An 18,166-nucleotide genomic window follows, 5' to 3' on the forward strand; every position below is an offset into this window, starting at 1 on the left:
ATGAGAAAGACATGTCCAGCCTAGCCTGTCAGTTCTAGCAGGAGGATGAGAGACACACTTGAAGTGGAGTTGCGCTAGTTAAGCTGCCCCAGACAAAGCCAACATAGAGCAGGGTTCCTAGACAACCTCCAGTTGCATGAATCATGCACAGCAGATGCATAGATGAGCCTAGTGGAGTTGAGCTGACCTCTAGCTGACTCACAGACATGTGAACTATAATAATAAATGACTGTTGTTTTAAGCCATTGAGTTACGTTGTGGTTTGTTACCCAGCAATAGTTAACTGATACAAGCATGATAATCTTCATTTATGTCTTTTACCAGGTAGTAAAATATATAAAGTAACTTTCCCTTATATATTGTATTATATGGGAATTCTTTTATTAACATTAGCTATTTCGTTATATAGGTTTTTGCACAAAGGGAGAGACATTTATTTAGCATGGGCCTTTTCTTTCTTCAAAATGACACTACTTTACAAGTGAGATAATCTAGTGAATAAACCTTTCAAGGTCATCTACTCACAAGTGTCCACTTCCGTACATATTCTCTTTATGTACAGGACGAAAGTAGTTCCCTAGAGGTTTAGCTATAAAACTTTTAGAGGTATAAGTTGTGCATTTTATTAACAAGGGCAGAAGTAGAATGGATTTTTCAACTGCCATGTACCTTGTGCTAAAAAAAAAAAACAACAACAACGTCACAGATTTTTACTGTACTGTCTTAATCTTCCTAGAATGATTAATGACTACCTATCAATACCCTAAAGATCGTGTGTTATGTATTCATTTCTTTTCCTAGTTAATTAATTTGTGTCTTTTTTTTTACATCAAAAATTTTTACATTACTAAGAGCTGAACTACATCATCAATTAAGCTTAACATGGAAAAGAAATGTAGGGAAAAACTCTAATGGTCATCCAATGTATTCTCTAAGACAATTTTATTTTCCATGAATAAAAGCCTCTTTGGTATTCTTTTTAAAGCTATCTTAAACACATATCAGCCATGTAAAATTAAACTCATTATTTCTTTCTGGAAGAAGAAAAAATAATTCAAATGATGAATTCTGTATCTGGAATGAAGTACACAGACTTCAGAGAAGAGGTAATTTGTATTTAAATTACTTGACTCATCAAAATTATATATAATTTATAAGTGTTTCACTAGCTAGAGTTATTTCAGTTCATTAAGGGGATGAGTTTAGTGGAATGAGGGTTTTATTTCCTTGAAAAGTTTCCCTTTGTCTTTGTTTTTCAATCTTGATAACTGCTGAAGGTTTCATATGATCATATGATACACACATCATGCCAATTTTGTCCTAAGTTTGGCATACTCCTTTCTGTCTAAAGTTAGTATATGCTTTTGGAACAAATTCTTTAAGGCAGCAGTGTTAGTAGGGTAATGCTTTGGTGCCTAACTAGTTTTGGTTGCTTGTAATGATGTTATGGCTTTATCCTAAAGCAAAGGGNTGGAACAAATTCTTTAAGGCAGCAGTGTTAGTAGGGTAATGCTTTGGTGCCTAACTAGTTTTGGTTGCTTGTGATGATGTTATGGCTTTATCCTAAAGCAAAGGGAAAAAAAAAGTAAATCCAAGGGTTTGAGTTGCGTATTGCTCACACACTTAGGGAGAACCTGGGGGCAGGAGCCATGCCTGCTTTTCTGAGTGCTTGTGGACCTAAAATAAATTGGTTTTGAGGGTAAATGAGACCAAAGTGGAAGCCTGAATACACCACCACAGTGTAGTCATCAGCATCTGTTTGAAGATCATACTGGGGTTTGAAGAAAGTTTTTCGTTCTCATTCTTTCCATCCCATAGAAACTGAGATACATGAATCCAGCTTCTGTACCAGTTTTACAAGTTTTGTGGCAAATGATTGTGATTGATCCTACTTTTGATTAAAGATGGAAACTTTTGTCCTATCTACTTTAGATAATAGCAGTACATCAAATTTTATGTAATTTGCATTTGATGGTGGAACTTGAAATTTATTATCTTTAAGAATATGCAGAGTTTTGACATCCATATGCATTCATATTCATTTCTTCTATTTCCTATTTTCTAGTCACTAGCAGTTAGGAAATAGATTTTTAAATGATATGACTTAAATCTGAATTTGACAAAAATGAGTCATTAGTGGGTTTTCTAAGAGGCACAGCCACTTGTGGAAATAGGAAGGATGGAGTGTCATTTGTAGATGAAAGAAAAATTGTCTCTGTGATAAGACATCTATTTTGGGTGAGAAATTGACATCATTGTTTAAATGAATGAGAGCCTTCAACTGGAAATGTCTTTTGTGTTAAGTGACATAATGCATAATTATCTATTACAGTTGTTGATATTGTTTGTCTGTAAGTTATGATGTTCAGTTGAAGAACATCCCACTTACAAGGTTTATATAATATAACATATAAGAAACTTGGTGTTCCAGAATTTTAAAAATCCTTAATCATAGTGAATTAAGACAGTTAATCAAGCCTTAGACACTGACTAAAGATTGTCCCTGAGGATTTCTACCTTGAAAACCTTTAGAAAATGATGGTTTTTGTTTTCTACTTGACTGCCTCAGTAAGCCAATTCATTTTCTTCAGAAGCAGCTCAAGGTCAATGATATGACTATGTCAGCTTTAAGTGATATTCTCCCTCACACATGTAAGCTAGATTTTCACTGTTATGACTGATGCTGAGAGTGGTAGTGTCAGGAAGAAGCCATCAAATTGTCTAGGAGGAGATTAAGTAAATGGAAGGACCAGTAATATTGCGCATTTCAATTTGTCTTTAAGTGAAAATATTTAATTGAATATTTATACCTCCAGATGCAGTTACATTTTTTGTAGTAAATGGTATTACTCTATCATAAGAATTATGCAGAGGAATTAGGCTAGGCCATGGTATATTTACTCTGGGGAAAGAAATCAAAGAAAATATCTAATTGGGTTAATCTCTGTAAATTTTATAATTTCTGTAATTAGTTTCAGATAGAATTTCTTAATCGGTTTTTCTTCTTTGATTCTCCTGGGCTCTCCAGGGTGGTAAATTATTCCAGTGCTAAGTCACAGAGACTGGATTCTTGCAGTCCTGGCAGAGGCAAATGTCTCATTAATGCTTATCTGAGAGGCATCTGTGATGAGCTTGTATATCTGGCTGATTTGCAGAGCTGATCTGAAGAGCCGTTCTAAAGTGAGACAGGCTGGGAATGAAGAATCCATTGGAATGAGGGATCACATCTCTGTTTTCAGAAAATGACCTCATAACCCCAGAATTATATGTTGAATTTCTCAAGGCTTAACTATATAAAGTCTTCCAAAATATCATCCTTTACAATTTGAGAGTGAGTTGGAGAATTGAGTAAACGTTCGGGAGAATTCAAGCTCCTTAAATCCACTTTTCTTGGACATACTGGAATTTAGATAATCCTGAAATTTGTTTCAATTCTTTATTTAGTTTTGTAGAGACTTTCTGGTCTCTGGTCTTTCTGATGTAACAATGACACATTCTTCTTTTCCGAGCTCTGTTTTGGTTTTGTTTTTGTTTTTAAAGAAAAAAAGAATGCCTTGAATTTGTGGCAAAAAATCCTATTGAAAAAGGAATTTAAAATAGCCATATTCTCCAGCAATATATGCCAGGTCTAGAGTTTATTTCTAGAATATATTCTACAGTGAATGGCAAAGTAAAAAAGGGGAAAAAAAAGACTATCGGAGGTAGGTGAAAATAAAAATAGTGATATGTTGTTTTCATGGTCTCTTTTCTAAAGAACGATAGTTAAAATTATGTCATTAAAAATGAATTTTGAACATGAAGTTGAAATATAAAAGCAACGCATTATTATAACACCACCAAATGATACTATCATGAAGAATTAGAATTAACTATGAAGTACTTTTTCAGCCTTTAACTTGTATAATTTCCAAGGCATTTTTCTGCCTTTATACCCCAACATACCTTAGGCATAACTCTAATGCTGAAGTTTACTCATGTATTAATGAGAAGGATAATAAGTGTTGAGAACTATTTGAAACAAATTAAAAACTTGGTAAATAGATAATGAAAGTGGATGCCCAATGAATAATGCAAATTAAAATGGCTAATAGGTTAATATTCTTCTTTTGAACTTTGAGGTGTTAAAATTAATGTGTAGAGAAAGAAATAAAAAATTAATGTTTAGTTATCAGCAGACAAGATCCAAATGAAAAATAATTTAAAACAAGTAGTCATACAATCATGTGTTGAATTCTTTCCATTTTGAAAACTGTAGCAAGATAATTCATCTTACAAATTAGTAATATGTTACAACAGTGGTAATTATGCTTATGCTGCTATAATTAAGCCATGCCATGATTAAGAGTCTGTCTGCCCTCCCAATTATAAATAAAAATTTTAAGCCATTATCTTAGGATTCCATGCTGTTTTCAGGGATGAATTTTTCTTCATCAAATACAAATCAAACCTTAAATTACATGAACCAAAATTTGTTATTTTCTGCAGGTTTCATTGTAATGATGTGTGGAAATTAAGACAAGGGTTCATAGTCTTAATTTGCTTGTGTTAAGCAGAATGGAGAATAAAGCAGTAAACATTTAAAATAATAAAAAAGAAACCCTGGAGAGAAATAGCTTTTGGGACTAAAAGAGTTTACCATCAAGCTTTATTCTACTTCAGGTTGAATTAGCTTTCACTGCTTATTTTTTGAAATTAGCTGTAAGGTAGAACTGCAAATATAAATAAGAGCCTTGTTCATAAAGGGTCTTGATACCCGGTACTATACCCAATTTTTCCATATAGATCAAAATTAAATATCCTAGCTGACCACTTAATTTCTTTCTGTTCTACGTAGCATTATTTTAATTCAATCTGGAATTGATTTAATCTATTCCAGATAATATTTTGGGGTATAGTAAATTGCCCATTTGACCTTATTGAATCATCAAGAAATATTTGCATGTCCATCAAGTTCATCGTCCTTTGATAGGAAGTATTTCTTCTTTTGGCTTTCATTTGTTAGGTACAGAATACCTGTATGCATATTGCTAGGTTCTGGGGATAAAATGCATAGCTCTTGTTCTTATCAAATTCATGGTTTAGGGCGGGAGTTGGGCAAGCAAACAGACACTTGCTCTGTATGATATATACTATGAGAAAGATAATATAAGGTGCTTTCAGAAAGGTGAAGAAGAATGCCACCTAAACCATAAGAGATGGGGTGGGGGGAGTCAGGAAAAGTTCCTAGAGGAGACAATAGCCTACTTGAGTTTCAAAAGAAGACAAAATGCTGTCTTGGTTAAAAAAATAAAGGAAGGGTATCCTGGGGAGGGAAGTCATCTGCCACAGGGAACAATATAGGCAAAAAGATTGATAATAATACTAATGACTAATATGTACTAAGTCCTTGCTAGATGCCAGTTGACTCCTGGGTTCTTTTTGTACATAGTCCCATTTAATCCTCAAAAGAACTAGAAGAGGTAATGGTATTATCCCTATTTTATAAATGAGGAACCTGCGATTTTGGGATGCTAACTTGCTAAGGACAAGCAACTTAGACATTGTTAAACGGAGGGCTTAATCCTACATTTGCATGACTCTAAAACCCATTTCTCAATGTCTACTCTCATGCATAAAACAATATATTACAGAAACTGCATGGTGTTCTGAATTCATTCATTCATTTATTCAACAGACATTTACCTATCCAGACATTGTGGTAGGCCCTAGGGATACAAAACAAATTTGGAAATGGTCTCTTTTCAGAGGGAAATTTTGGTTTAATAGTATGGATATGGCCATGTAAACAGTGACATAAGTAGGCAGTGCTTTATTAAAGGTATATATGAGATTCAATAGGGGGATAAAATTTTGGTGGGTGTGAGGAGTCAGTGGATGGTTAAGGAAAGATTAACTGAGAAGATGACACTTCTGAGTCCTGAAAAATGGGTATAGGAAAAAGAAGGAATGGGCATTCCAGATAATAAAACAAACTGAGAAAAGCCATGGAGATATAAAATAGCCTGGATTTGTTGGTAATATCCAATAATTCTGTACGACTAAGCTATAGGGAGTGACCATGACTAAGTTTGAGGGAATGGAGAAGAAAAAATGTTTTGGGAATAGAATAAATAGGATTTGGTTATCATCGAATGTGGGAAATATACAATAATGCCTAAACTTGACTTTGTTCATTGGGTAACTGGTGATTGCAAATCCCTAGAGAGTGACTATAAAAGAAAAACAGGGTTGAAATTGCACTGGGGAGAAATAATAAGGATAGTAAGTTTAGTCTTAAATATGTTGAGTCAGGCAGAGATATCTGTTTTACAATTCTGTGAGTGTGAAGATGACACATTCTTAGATAAACTTTACATTTTAATACCATAGATAAAGTGATTTGCTTTTGAAATATTACCTTTATTGTCCAAAGTTGAGACACATCTTAGTAAATCTAGAACACATAAAACTCCCAAGTTGTCTCTGAAGAGGATATTTTAATAAATTGAAATAGTACTGGCTCAGTAGGAGAAGGAAGGGAAGAATGAAGGGGGGGTAAACAGAAGGGGGAATGAACCATGAGAAACTATGGATTCTGCGAAACAAATTGAGGGTTTCAAAGGGGAGGGGGGGTAGGGGATTGGGCTAGGCCGGTGATGGATATTAAGGAGGGCACATATTGCATGGAGCACTGAGTGTTATATACAAACAATGAGTCATGGAACACTACATCAAAAACGAATGATGTACTGTATGGTGACTAACATAACATAATAAAAAATTAAAAACAAAACAAAATACTACTTGTTCAAAAGCTATTTAAAGGAAGAAGTTAAACAAAATCTCCGTAGGTTATTTAAGAAACTGGAAGAAACTGTTCAGTGAGTGATTTAGCAGGCATTTTTTAATAAAGATTTTATTTATTTGAGAGAGAGAGAGAGAGAGAGAGAAAGAGAGCACAAGTGAGGGGGACGGGCAGAGGGAGAGAGAGAAGCATACTCCCAGCCGAGCAGGGAGCCTGATGTGGGACTCTATGACAGGATCCTGACATCATGACCTGAGCTGAGGGCAGACACCTAACCGATTGAGCTACCCCGGTGCCCCTGCATTTTGGAGAGACTTTAAAACAATGCCTTAGAGTGACCTTTTCTAAAAATGGTAAAATACCTGGTAAGATTATTTAGATATAAATAAAGATATTGGTGACTGGAATGTACCTAAGAATTACTTAAGAAATAGGAATTACAAATCAGATAATTTTAAGGGGAACTTGCAGAATTAGAGAGACTATCACGTGCTCTTCCATGAGGATATAGGTGCATTTTGGATGGCTCCTGAACTGAGAAATGACCCAGAGGAAACAATTTTCTAGGAAGCGACTACTGCACAGGAGCCTCAATATTTATATTTCTCCAAAACCTGAGATAATACTCTTCTATTTGCTCTTCCTGGAAGATTCTGTTATGATTAAACTTCCACAATCTTACCTGAGGAGTTTTAATTTCAGGAGGTTTCAATTGCTGGAGGGAATGGGGCTATAAAATTCTTAATTTCCTGGTTAGGACATGCTAGCCTACTGGCTCTCTTGAAATCTTGGTCCACCTGTACCTTTCATTGGCATAGAAAGGCTAATAAAGTATTCCTTGGGGAAAGAGTAATGCCCAGGACCTAGGTTCTGTTTTTCCTGGTGACTTTTGTATTTTCAGCTGGGCTCAAACTCTCCACGTTTGCTCTCATTCACACACGTCCCCTAAAGAAAACTCATTGTCTTTCATGGCTACAACACTGTGCAACATGGGCATGTCCAACACTACTCTCTTACCATAATTGTAATCTTCAGGTCTTTGTATTGCGTGTGGCAGAGGATTGGGGGAGAGGGGGCAATATCTGGCCCACCTGCCTAAATGTCTTTTTCCTGTTCCCCATTTGAGCCAAACCTGGACACCATCCTGATGATGTACTGTCATCCTTGGCTGTCTCAGCTAGAACTGAGCTGCCACTGCTGTTTTTCTGCCTTGCAGTGGCCAGTAGCCACAGGACAGTGAGAGTTGTGTCTTTGGCAGCAGCTATCCTCCTACTTGCCACACAGGAAATCTGAAGGTCATATTTGAAAGCTTCTTTCTCCTACCTTCCTCTCTGCCTTACTCATATCCAATAATCTCAAAATCCTTTATATTCCACCTTCTTAATATCTTAAATTTGTCTAATTTTCTCTAACCTCATCGTGTTAACTTTGCTTTCTCTTTCTTGGGTTCTGAAAATTGCCTCCTAGTATCTGCCTGACATCTTGCCCCCTCAATTTTTCACAGTCAGGCAGAATAATATTCTCAAAAACCAATCTGATTGGCTTGCTCTCTTGATGAAAATGCCTTCAATAACTTCTCGTTTACCCCAGACTAACATAGAGCCCTTACGATCTCACTGCAATTTTTTTCTCCAGTCTCCTCCATTGCCACTCTCCATTTTGCACTCCAGGCTACAGCTCTAGCATATTCCCTGCAGTTCCATGAACAAGCTGGACACTCAGGTAGGTGCCCCTCTCATCTGTTATAATAGCACCAGGGGTGTTATTGAAGATATTTGTCACCTGTTGTGACAGGGGCACCAAACAATCAAAGCAGAGAACAGTTCAGTCAGAATGGATAATAATTATAAGCAGCTGGCTAAATATCTGTCCTGAGGAGCCCCCATGCTTATCCATATAGCACTTACTACTGTGAATTGCTGTCTTACCTCTTAGAGTAGAAGCCTCTTGTTTCTGTTGTCTTGTTTCTGTTGTACTTCTAGTTATGTTGTAGAAACTCCAATGTTTTTGATTAATTTAATGGATGAATTTGGCAACTAAATTCCAGCTCAGGAATCTATTTGTGAAATTCTGTTCTTCATCCTATTCTCCTGGTGACCTTTAGATATTGAGGGAAATGAAAAAGTACATCTTCTTTTGGTGAAATAGATCATCGTCTGTACCTGGAGTACACACAGATTTGTCTTCTCCCTTTACCTCTTCCTCTAGACATTGCCAGAGGGAAAAGATGATGGATAACATTGCTACCTTTTGAGTATTACATGCTACAACTCTCTCCTGTGAGTTTTGGCTTTGTAATTCCCCTGAATTGCTGAGTTCTGATTCTAGGCCTTCAGATAGTCCATTCGGCAGAAGATAGTTAGACTGCATACATGATAACAAATAGTAAAGTTCTTGTTTGAGTTGGTAGGCAGGACTATAATGGCAAATCCATATTTCTTTATCTTAGGCAACAGTATTTCCCATCTCACATGCTTTCCTAGAAAGTTGCCACTCCCCTATCAAGAGATGAAGTTTGTATCTTCTGTCTTTGAAGCTAGGTTAGTTTTTGTGACTGCCTTGATGAATAGTGTATGGCAGAAGTGAGGCTAGATGACTTGGAAGGTAGGTCATAAAATATAATATACTTATATTAGGTTCTCATGGAATGTTTGCAATTGGAACCAGGCTGTGAGGAAGCTCATACAAGTGCATGGAGAGGCCACATGTAGGAAATCCAGGCCAAGTCTGATTTTGAAGGCAGGAGACTGGTGTCCCAGCTTAAGGGCAGTCAGGCAGAGAAAGCAAATTCTCCCGTACTCCACCTTCATTATTCTTTTTTTTTTTAAAGATTTTATTTATTTATTTATTTGACGAGAGAAACAGCCAGAGAGAGAGAGAGAACACAGTCAGGGGGAGTGGGAGAGGAAGAAGCAGGCTCCCAGTAGAGGAGCCTGATGTGGGGCTCGATCCCAGAACGCTGGAATCACGCTCTGAGCCGAAGGCAGACACTTAACCACCGAGCCACCCAGGCACCCCTCCACCTTCATTATTCTATTCAGGCCTTCTACAGACTGAATAAGGCCCACCCACACTGGGGAGGGCAATCTGCTTTACTTAGTCTATCAGTTCAAATGTTAAGCTCATCTAGAAACACCCTCAAAGATATACTCAGAATAATGTTAAATCAAATATCTGGGCACCCCATGGCCCAGTCAAGTGGACACATAAAATTAATCAGCACAGGCGCTAATTTGGGGGTGATTGGCTAAGAAAAAGTACATAACTGGAATAGATGACTAGTCCTTCATCTTAAAGGTAATAGATTTTGTAAATGTCATCACTGAAGGATAAAAATGTGTTTGAAAACTTAAAAACTTCATTTCCTTTTCCTTAAAAATCCATTTGATGGACACAGCCACATTAATCACATCTCTGTATTGATTTGAATTTCTAAAGGCAATTTCATGCATAAAGATACAAATAAAGATAAAAGGAAAGATTTCTTTTTCCTTTCTTTCCTCTCCTGAGCAATTCCAACCCTAAAGAAGTAATAAAAAAAACCAAAGAATATGTCAAATTGGGTAAGAGTGAAGAGAGATATATTCCTGTTGAATGTTCTAAACATGCCTAATTGTCAAAACTACATTTCTGGGGCATCTGGGTGGCTCAGTAGATTAAGTATCTGACTCTCAATTTTGGCTCAGGTCATGATCTCTGGGTGCTGAGATCTAGCTCCATGGTGGGCTCTGTGCTCAGCGCGGAGTTGGCTTGTTCCTCTCCCTCTGCTCCTCCCTCCCCCCCAATAAATAAATAAAATATCTTTAAACCTGCCCCCCACATTTCTGCATGCTTTGTTTAGTTTTAAGATGTGTACATGTGTGTCAGGCCAATGGAGAAGCTGAATGGGCCTTCACAAAATAACCATATGCTCTCCACCCCCTTGCATTTAGATGGAGTTAGGTGGCTGTTTCTAGCCAGTGGGTTGCAAAGAGGAGTGATATGGGTCATTCTTCAGAGGTGACCGTGGAAGTAGTATGTTGGCGTGAAGGAACTAGCCTGGAAGTAGCCTAGATGGCTGAGCCACCATTAGGAGCAGCTGCACTACAGACCACCTGATTTGCAGTGGACACATAGCCCCAGAATTTTGAGCCATGGAAACTTTGGGGTTGTTTGTTAGGCATAGCCTATTCTTACTAATATAGATACTGGCAGCTGGAACTACCATCAGTATTGCTGACTGCCATCAGATTATGCTCCATGAAGTCCCCAGTGGACTATCCTTACCATGCATGCATGTTTTTTAGTGTCTCACTTTTAAACATAAATGCACAGCAAAACAGCCCTGGATATTTAAATAAGTGTTCCTGTAATAAAGAGAGGGGTCATAACAAAGGAACAAAAAATAAATCTCAGAGAAAACAGAAGCAAAGTAGTGAGTGAAAGAAAATTTTAAAAGATAGTCTAGTTTATAACAATAGGAGAATGTGAGGAGATATTTCATTCATGAAATAAAAATAGATTGCTTTTTAAAAAAGAGATCAAGAAGAAACCTTTGGGAATAAAAATAAAAGTGCAACAGCTGAAATTAAAGTTCAATAGAAGGTTAGAAATAAAGTTAGAAAAACCTAAAAAAGAAAGCAGAGAAATAAAGTTAGAAAAACCTAGAAAAAAAGGAAAGCAGAAAAAAAAGATAAAATCAGAGAAGGAAGTGAAGGACTGAGCTGTTCAAAGAGTGTAAAATAAAGTGTCAGTGATATCTAAACTTGCTTCAATAAGAACTATTGATATAAGTATATTCTTTAGAAATAAGGAGTAGTCTGATGAAATAATGAAATGTTTGGGAAAATTGCAGAGGATTGCTAATTTTCTTGAGAATTTTTATTAGTTCTATTTAACTTGTAAAACTCTGAACACGTGCTAATTGAATAAAAATATTAAAAAAATAACTTTTAAAACAATTTTAATTCTCTTTTCCATGGTTTTCTCAACCATGACACTGTTGACACTTTGGGCCAGATAATTCTTTTTTTTGTGGGAGCTGTCTTGTGTATAGTAAGATTTTTAACAGCCTCCCTGGTCTCTACTCACCAGATGCCAGTAACACCTTTTCCTCCTTCCCACAGTCATGAGAATCAGATTGTCTTCAGGCATTGTTAGATATACCGTAGGAGATAGAGGTAATCCTGGTTGAAAACCACTGCCCTAAACCTATGCAACACTAACCTTAAAAACAAATAAAAGATAGAGGCACATAAGCTCTCCAAATGTTGATCAACAACATGTCAAAACATTTAGAGTTCTCTTTGAATTGTACTGTTCGTTAAGCATACGTGGGCTTTGAGGTATATGTTCTCAGCATGTGTGCATTTAAATTTGTAATGTGCTGTGTTGTGTAGTTAATGCTCTTTGCCTAAAATTAAGATCCTCATACCTACTGTGTACCTTGACTTTTATTTTAGCCACAGTGAATTGATTAGTAAGTCTAAAATGGGAGGCATCAAGAACACTCTTGGGTCTCTGCTGGACAGTGTGCACACCCCTTTTGTTCAGAAGTTGATGAATAATAATCCACTGTTCCGAAGGAGAGACCTAACTAAGGAGAGGATGTAATTAAAAATAACAAGCTGTGTCTGCTGGTTACTTCAGTAGCAAGTTTGGCTTTGTGTGCCTGTGCTGTTTGGAGGAAGATCCTGCAGTTTTAACAGAACTCCTCTTTTGTCCAGATGAGTTAATGCTCTTGTGGTCAATCAGAGTTTGATACTTTTATGCGGTTAGAGTAATTCTGCCAGCTAAGAATAGAATAATAACAGAGAGAAGGGATAATAATAGACATTTGCAGTTCTAATACTCACAACCTTCAGTCTGGAGCTTGTCAACCTTGGTAAGGAGTCAGCGGACTGATTTCTTTTTAATTTGTACACATGACACCTAGGATTTCACTTCGTACTTTGCATGCTGTAATGACCTGGTTGAGCAACCACATGTCAAGCGGTGTGTTCACATCACATGAAATTGAATATAATGTTTTCTATTGTTTTCTTGGGCATTTTTTTTGGTCCACTTGCAGAAACTCTCAGGTAGAATGATTTTTCAGCACAGCAAGGGAGAGAGAGCCCTGAAAAAGAGATCTCAATGATTAACGTACTGCTTTAGGTTTTAAATTTTATACTGATTTAAAATTGCTTTGTACTTGATTTTATTTCCCTTCTCTCTCTCTCTCATTCACACACAGCATCTTCCTGTGTCTGTACAACTGACCTACCATTTTCCATGGAAATGCTGATGGATTCCGCCTTTTCCCTTAGCAGCTAGACTCATGGGATTGATTTGCTCCAGGCATTTCAGTTAAAAAACAAAAAGAGAAATGTTCTTTCCCTTCCTGCCTTTTACTTTCCTTGGGCCCTTGGCATCTCTGGTGTGCCATGCAACAGATGGAGAAATGATGCCTGCTGTTTCAGCTCATGAGCAGCTTACCTTAGTTATTCAAACTGGAGATCAAAGAACTGCACAGGTTTGAAAGACAGACACATCAAGATTCAACTTTTGGGGGTTTCCAATTTTTCATAAATCTACACAAAGGTAGCCTAGTCAAAGGCAATATATGCATCCCTTTTCATTAAAGAAGCAATAGAATGTAATTTTCAGGGGCATAAAAATTGCCCATTTTCACAAGTATAGCTCTGTGCTCAGAGGTTGAATTGCAAACTCATTCAAGAGTTTAACAAAGTAAGGGTACATGTAGTTAAATGAAAGCAAATAGTCAGGAAACAATATTTTTTTAAAAGATTTTATTTATTTATTTGACAGAGATAGAGACAGCCAGTGAGAGAGGGAATACAAGCAGGGTGAGTGGGAGAGGAAGAAGCAGGCTTCCAGCGGAGGAGCCTGATGTGGGGCTTGATCCCAGAACTTTGGGATCACGCCCTGAGCTGAAGGCAGACGCTTAACGACTGAGCCACCCAGGCGCCCCAGGAAACAATATTTTTGGAACATTATTCTTTCAGGTAACATGAATTGTATAAGGAGAAGAAATGACAATTTTGTCTGCATATCAAATAAACAAGCTTCTCAGGACTTTCAGAGTTTAGAAACCAAGACGACAAGAAAATGATTTAGAGGATAGAGAAATCCACAGATAAATGGTTAATTGGTAACTATTCCTGTTGCTAGCTTCTTCCATAAGAAAAACTGTAGGTAGCATTCTATATCATCTTGGTTCTTCTGGACTGACCTGGAATGTGAGAGGTATAAGTGTTGAATGAATTAAAGGAACTTGCCACATTTCTATATAATCATCTTTGAAACAGACAACTAAGCTATGGAAGTTGTTGAAATGACTGAAACTTTGAGGGGAATCCCACCTTTTGTAGTGATGTATCTAATTCTTCAGGGAGTTAATAGGTAGAACGGGTATTCCCAGTGAGTCTTTCGCTGGAGGAAATGTACTACTTACGTTTCTGGTTGTTACATTCAGCAAACATTAATTGAGCATTTATTATTTTTCAAGGCAGCATGACTGGCACTGGGAATACAGAGACTGAAAATACAGTCATGGCCTCAAAGAACTCACATTCTAGTGGAGAGAAAGACAAGTAAACAGGTATTTATGAATCTGTGGTAAGTGCTAAGGTGGAGCCATACCTAACCCAGTTGGGGGAGGAGTTGGGGGTCAGATAAAGGGTTTGGGAGAAGAAGAGGTGTTGGGCAAATCTTGAAGGACCAGAGTCATTGTCTGCTGAGGAAGAGGAAGCAGGCATTCTAGGAGTTTGGGCCCAGGTCTTTCTCTACCTTGTGACTGCTTGGAACTTGGGTAGGTGCTGAAGAAGAGTCATGAGAAGTTTTTAATGGTTTTATGGGGAAGGAGTCTCATCCTTGAGGGGGCTGTTCCAGGTAATAATAATAACATTGAGGTACGACCTATGCTAGTAGTTTATATCCTTCTTAGAACTCTCTCCCTTGTGTTAAAGACTAAGGTTTTTTGTTTGTTTATTGGTTTGTTTCCTAAAAGAACAATTCTCTGTGCTATCATTTGAAGTCTGTTGTGGCAGTGAGGCAAAGTTGTGTTTAAAAAATGACAATAGTGGGGTGCCTGGGTGGCTCAGTCCATTAAGCATCTGACTTCAGCTCAGGTCATGATCTTGGGGTTCTGGGATCAAGGGGTCCAGGGATTGAACCCCCCCCCCCGTGCTCAGCAGGGAGTCTGCTTTTCCCTTTCCCTCCGCCCCTCCTCCCTCCTGCACACACTCTCTTTCTCTCAAATAAACACATAAAATCTTTAAAAAAATGACAATGGTAATTTATTTGATGAAATAATCAGAAAGATTAATGGTTACCAAGAACCATTTAACCTAAATATTGACTTGCTGCTTGCTTGTCCCTATAAAACTGGTGTTTAGTCATATGTGAAAACTGGATTCAGGCACTATTTCTAGTTGCTTGTCAATCACTGTGCCATGGGAGGCGATCCAGGACCTGGCTTAAAATACAACGTACTCTGGAGTTTTGGATGGAATACCTTTATGGACCAAACAGATTTCAAACAATTCATGGAAGAACCATGTTATAAGTCACCTGCCAGAGCTATGTGTAATACTAACTTTTAGAAGCTTTTACCTCTAGCTTTTTGTAATCAAAAGAATGTTAAGAATTAGATTTTCAAGTGACAGGATCAGAATTTGTTTTGACGAAAGCTAGTGTAAATTTTTTAAAACCAAAATAACATACACATTATCAGGTCTTTCCCTCCATTATTAGTAGGGATTTATAAAACAACTTTGTCACAAAGTCTGGACAGATTATTTCTATCAGACCATAACATAGAATGCCATAAGATGTTAAAGGCTTTCCAATTAAGGGTTTATCTTTGCAACAGAGGCAGCAGACAAGCGACAGAAACGTGCTATTTTCATCCCCTATAATCTGCAATAGTGGCTAGTAGCAGATCAGCTGTATGAAAGAAATTCCGTGTTTTTATGTGCAAATCATTCGCTAAGACTTGGCTTCCTTCTTAGCCCCTATTCTTGTTTTGCTTTTTTGCATATTTACTAATTATAAGTCTGGGGATGTAGTGAGTCAGTTGGAGAAAGGCTCCTGCCCTCATTAGGAGAGAAAAATGCATAATAAAGCAGATAGACCCTGGACAAAGAACTCTGGACTTCAGAGTGCTTATTAGCTCAGAGAGAAAAACTGGACTGAAACTTTAAAAATAAAATGGCACTTAAGAAACAGTGGCTTAAGTCAAAACCTCTAAGAAATCTGAGACTAGCTGCACTATCATTGTCCCTTCAGTGTGTAGATTTTTGTATTCTTTTGTAAGTTGAATACTCCTGTCTACATTAATTCACCTCGACCCTAGCCTGCAGGGCCATGGCTGAGGTTTGACAAGTGAGTATGGCTTCTGCAGTACTGAGAAACTCCAGGGCAAGGAGAAGTGCAGTTACTCCTGTGAAAGGGGAAACTGTGCTTTAATGCAGGGCTATGGCTCCCTGGTGCTGCCTTTGTATGGCCTTTTAAAAGGTTTCCCCTCTGGGTGGGACAGAGTTTTGGAGAGTGGAGTGCAAGCTGGATTTTGGCTGTTACTCATCTCCTCAGTCAGGTGCTGATTGAGTGGCTTGTGTTTTAATAGAGGCCAATGAAGGGAAGGCTTTCGTGATAGCTGCAGAAAGCGCATTCCCTAGACTCTTAGGTTCAGAGTGTAAGGCCCATGTCAGCCTTTTTCCTCTATTTTATCCTAGGCCTAGTACAAAGCCCAGCTCGGTAAATATTTGATCAATAACTGCAGCTGATGAACTGACAAAAGGTGAGCCTCTAGGTTAGAGAAATTGTGACTTGGCTGTGTTTCCCAATTACATTTAAGGAATGGGGATGCTTCAGTTGCAATAAGGCAATTGGATTCTCTGTGTGGGTCTAGACCTACAATTTTATTTCATTGGCTGTTGTGATAAAATGTCCCTTGTTGACATGTATGACTTGCTTACCCAAATGCTTCCTTTATCAGAAGAGGCTATATTAAGTAATTTGGTCTGTTCTTAATCATAGTACAAACACTATGGAGACATGAATATTCAACAAAAGTTCAAAGAGATGGCAAAGCGAAGAAACTGGAAGTAAGAAACAAAGACAAAGAGGGAAGGAATATCTGCAGCTATAGCGAGTCAGAGGTAACTGGCTCAGTAATGATATTTTCCTTCTCATGTTGTTTTCCTTTCTATTCACGGGGAAATATCTTTTCTGAGCAGGCATCAATCTTTCTCCTTCTATTTTCAGCAAAGACGTTCTCTGCTAGCTCAATACCTGGGCCATCAGAACAGACACTTGTCTGACGCAACAGGGCCCTCCTGTTTGGATAGATTACATTAACTACAAACATATGCTACCCGTGAAGAGTTTCCTAGATATAGCCTAAAGCATCTTTCTTTTGAACATTTTTACTTTGCATTCAAACTGGGTTCGGATACTGTGCCAAAAAATATCTTGCAATTCTCTTATTACCAGAAACCAGAGGTAGCATTCTTAGTTTGGAACCATATGTGCCCTTTCTCTCGCTTCTTGTAATCTGTTGTACTCCAAGTTTTGACTCCGTGGGTGAATCAAGTGCACAGGAAATTTCATGTGCTGCTTCCTCATCCTCTACCACTGATTCAGAAACTACTCAGTTTGCCATGGAGACAGAGATGAAATGCTAGCAATGTTTTCAATTTCTTTCATGATCCATCGCTGTTTCTAAGAAATTCCTAACTATTGAGTTCTAAATTTGTGGTCCTCCTGGCAGCTATTTTTGTCTAGGTGGAAAGCGGACAGGAGTTGCAATTTAGTAAATGTTATCATCTGAAATGTTTTTTCATGAGGGCCTAAATTGCAGTCTTTCAGAATTTTAGGTGATAGTGGTGGCAGTGGGGGACAGGGGGATGGGGAGGCAAAGAAGGCCACGAAATGGTTTTAAAGCGATTTTATGCTCTGTAAGATCTTCATGAAAATGACATTTATTCAGCTTAAGCTGGGAACAGATAGTATGTACTGCAAAGAACAAGGTATGTAGAAAGCTGGTTTATTTTTCTTAGCCAAATATTTTCTCATTCTTAAATGTGACCTCAATTAATAGAGGAGTTACAAATTAATGGCTCAGCTTATCATCATTTTCATTTCTTGGTGTGAGCTATAGAAAGGTGATGCTGAGGGTCCTTGGGTGAAAGAAATTATGCCCCCAAACACTTGAGGGAGTGAATGGCATATAACCTGGGAACCCTATTTACTAGACCAGTGAAGGAAGGCTTAAGTCCCATTTGGCTAATCAGCAATTTCTCTTCACAGTAGAGGGAATTCTAGCAAAGTGTATTTAGGCAAAGAAATAAAAATGGCTTGGGGTGAGGCTATTAAGTCTCCAGCTATAACATTTGAGAT

The 18,166-nt window shown here is 37.7% G+C and overlaps 1 long non-coding RNA gene across 1 annotated transcript in view; it reads left to right on the forward strand.

Annotated features, from left to right (window-relative positions):
- The window catches only part of LOC117797232, a 94,433-nt gene extending 77,473 nt beyond the window's left edge, over nucleotides 1–16,960 (forward strand). Inside the window, exons 3-5 of the long non-coding RNA XR_004622155.1 lie at nucleotides 14,274–14,366; nucleotides 16,501–16,565; nucleotides 16,805–16,960. This is a non-coding gene — a long non-coding RNA (uncharacterized LOC117797232). The remainder of the gene's footprint in view (nucleotides 1–14,273; nucleotides 14,367–16,500; nucleotides 16,566–16,804) is intronic.
- The last annotated feature ends 1,206 nt before the right edge of the window (nucleotides 16,961–18,166 follow it).

The sequence above is a fragment of the Ailuropoda melanoleuca genome, chromosome 20 (genome assembly GCF_002007445.2).
Source record: "Ailuropoda melanoleuca isolate Jingjing chromosome 20, ASM200744v2, whole genome shotgun sequence".
Taxonomy (NCBI): Eukaryota; Metazoa; Chordata; class Mammalia; order Carnivora; family Ursidae; genus Ailuropoda; species Ailuropoda melanoleuca.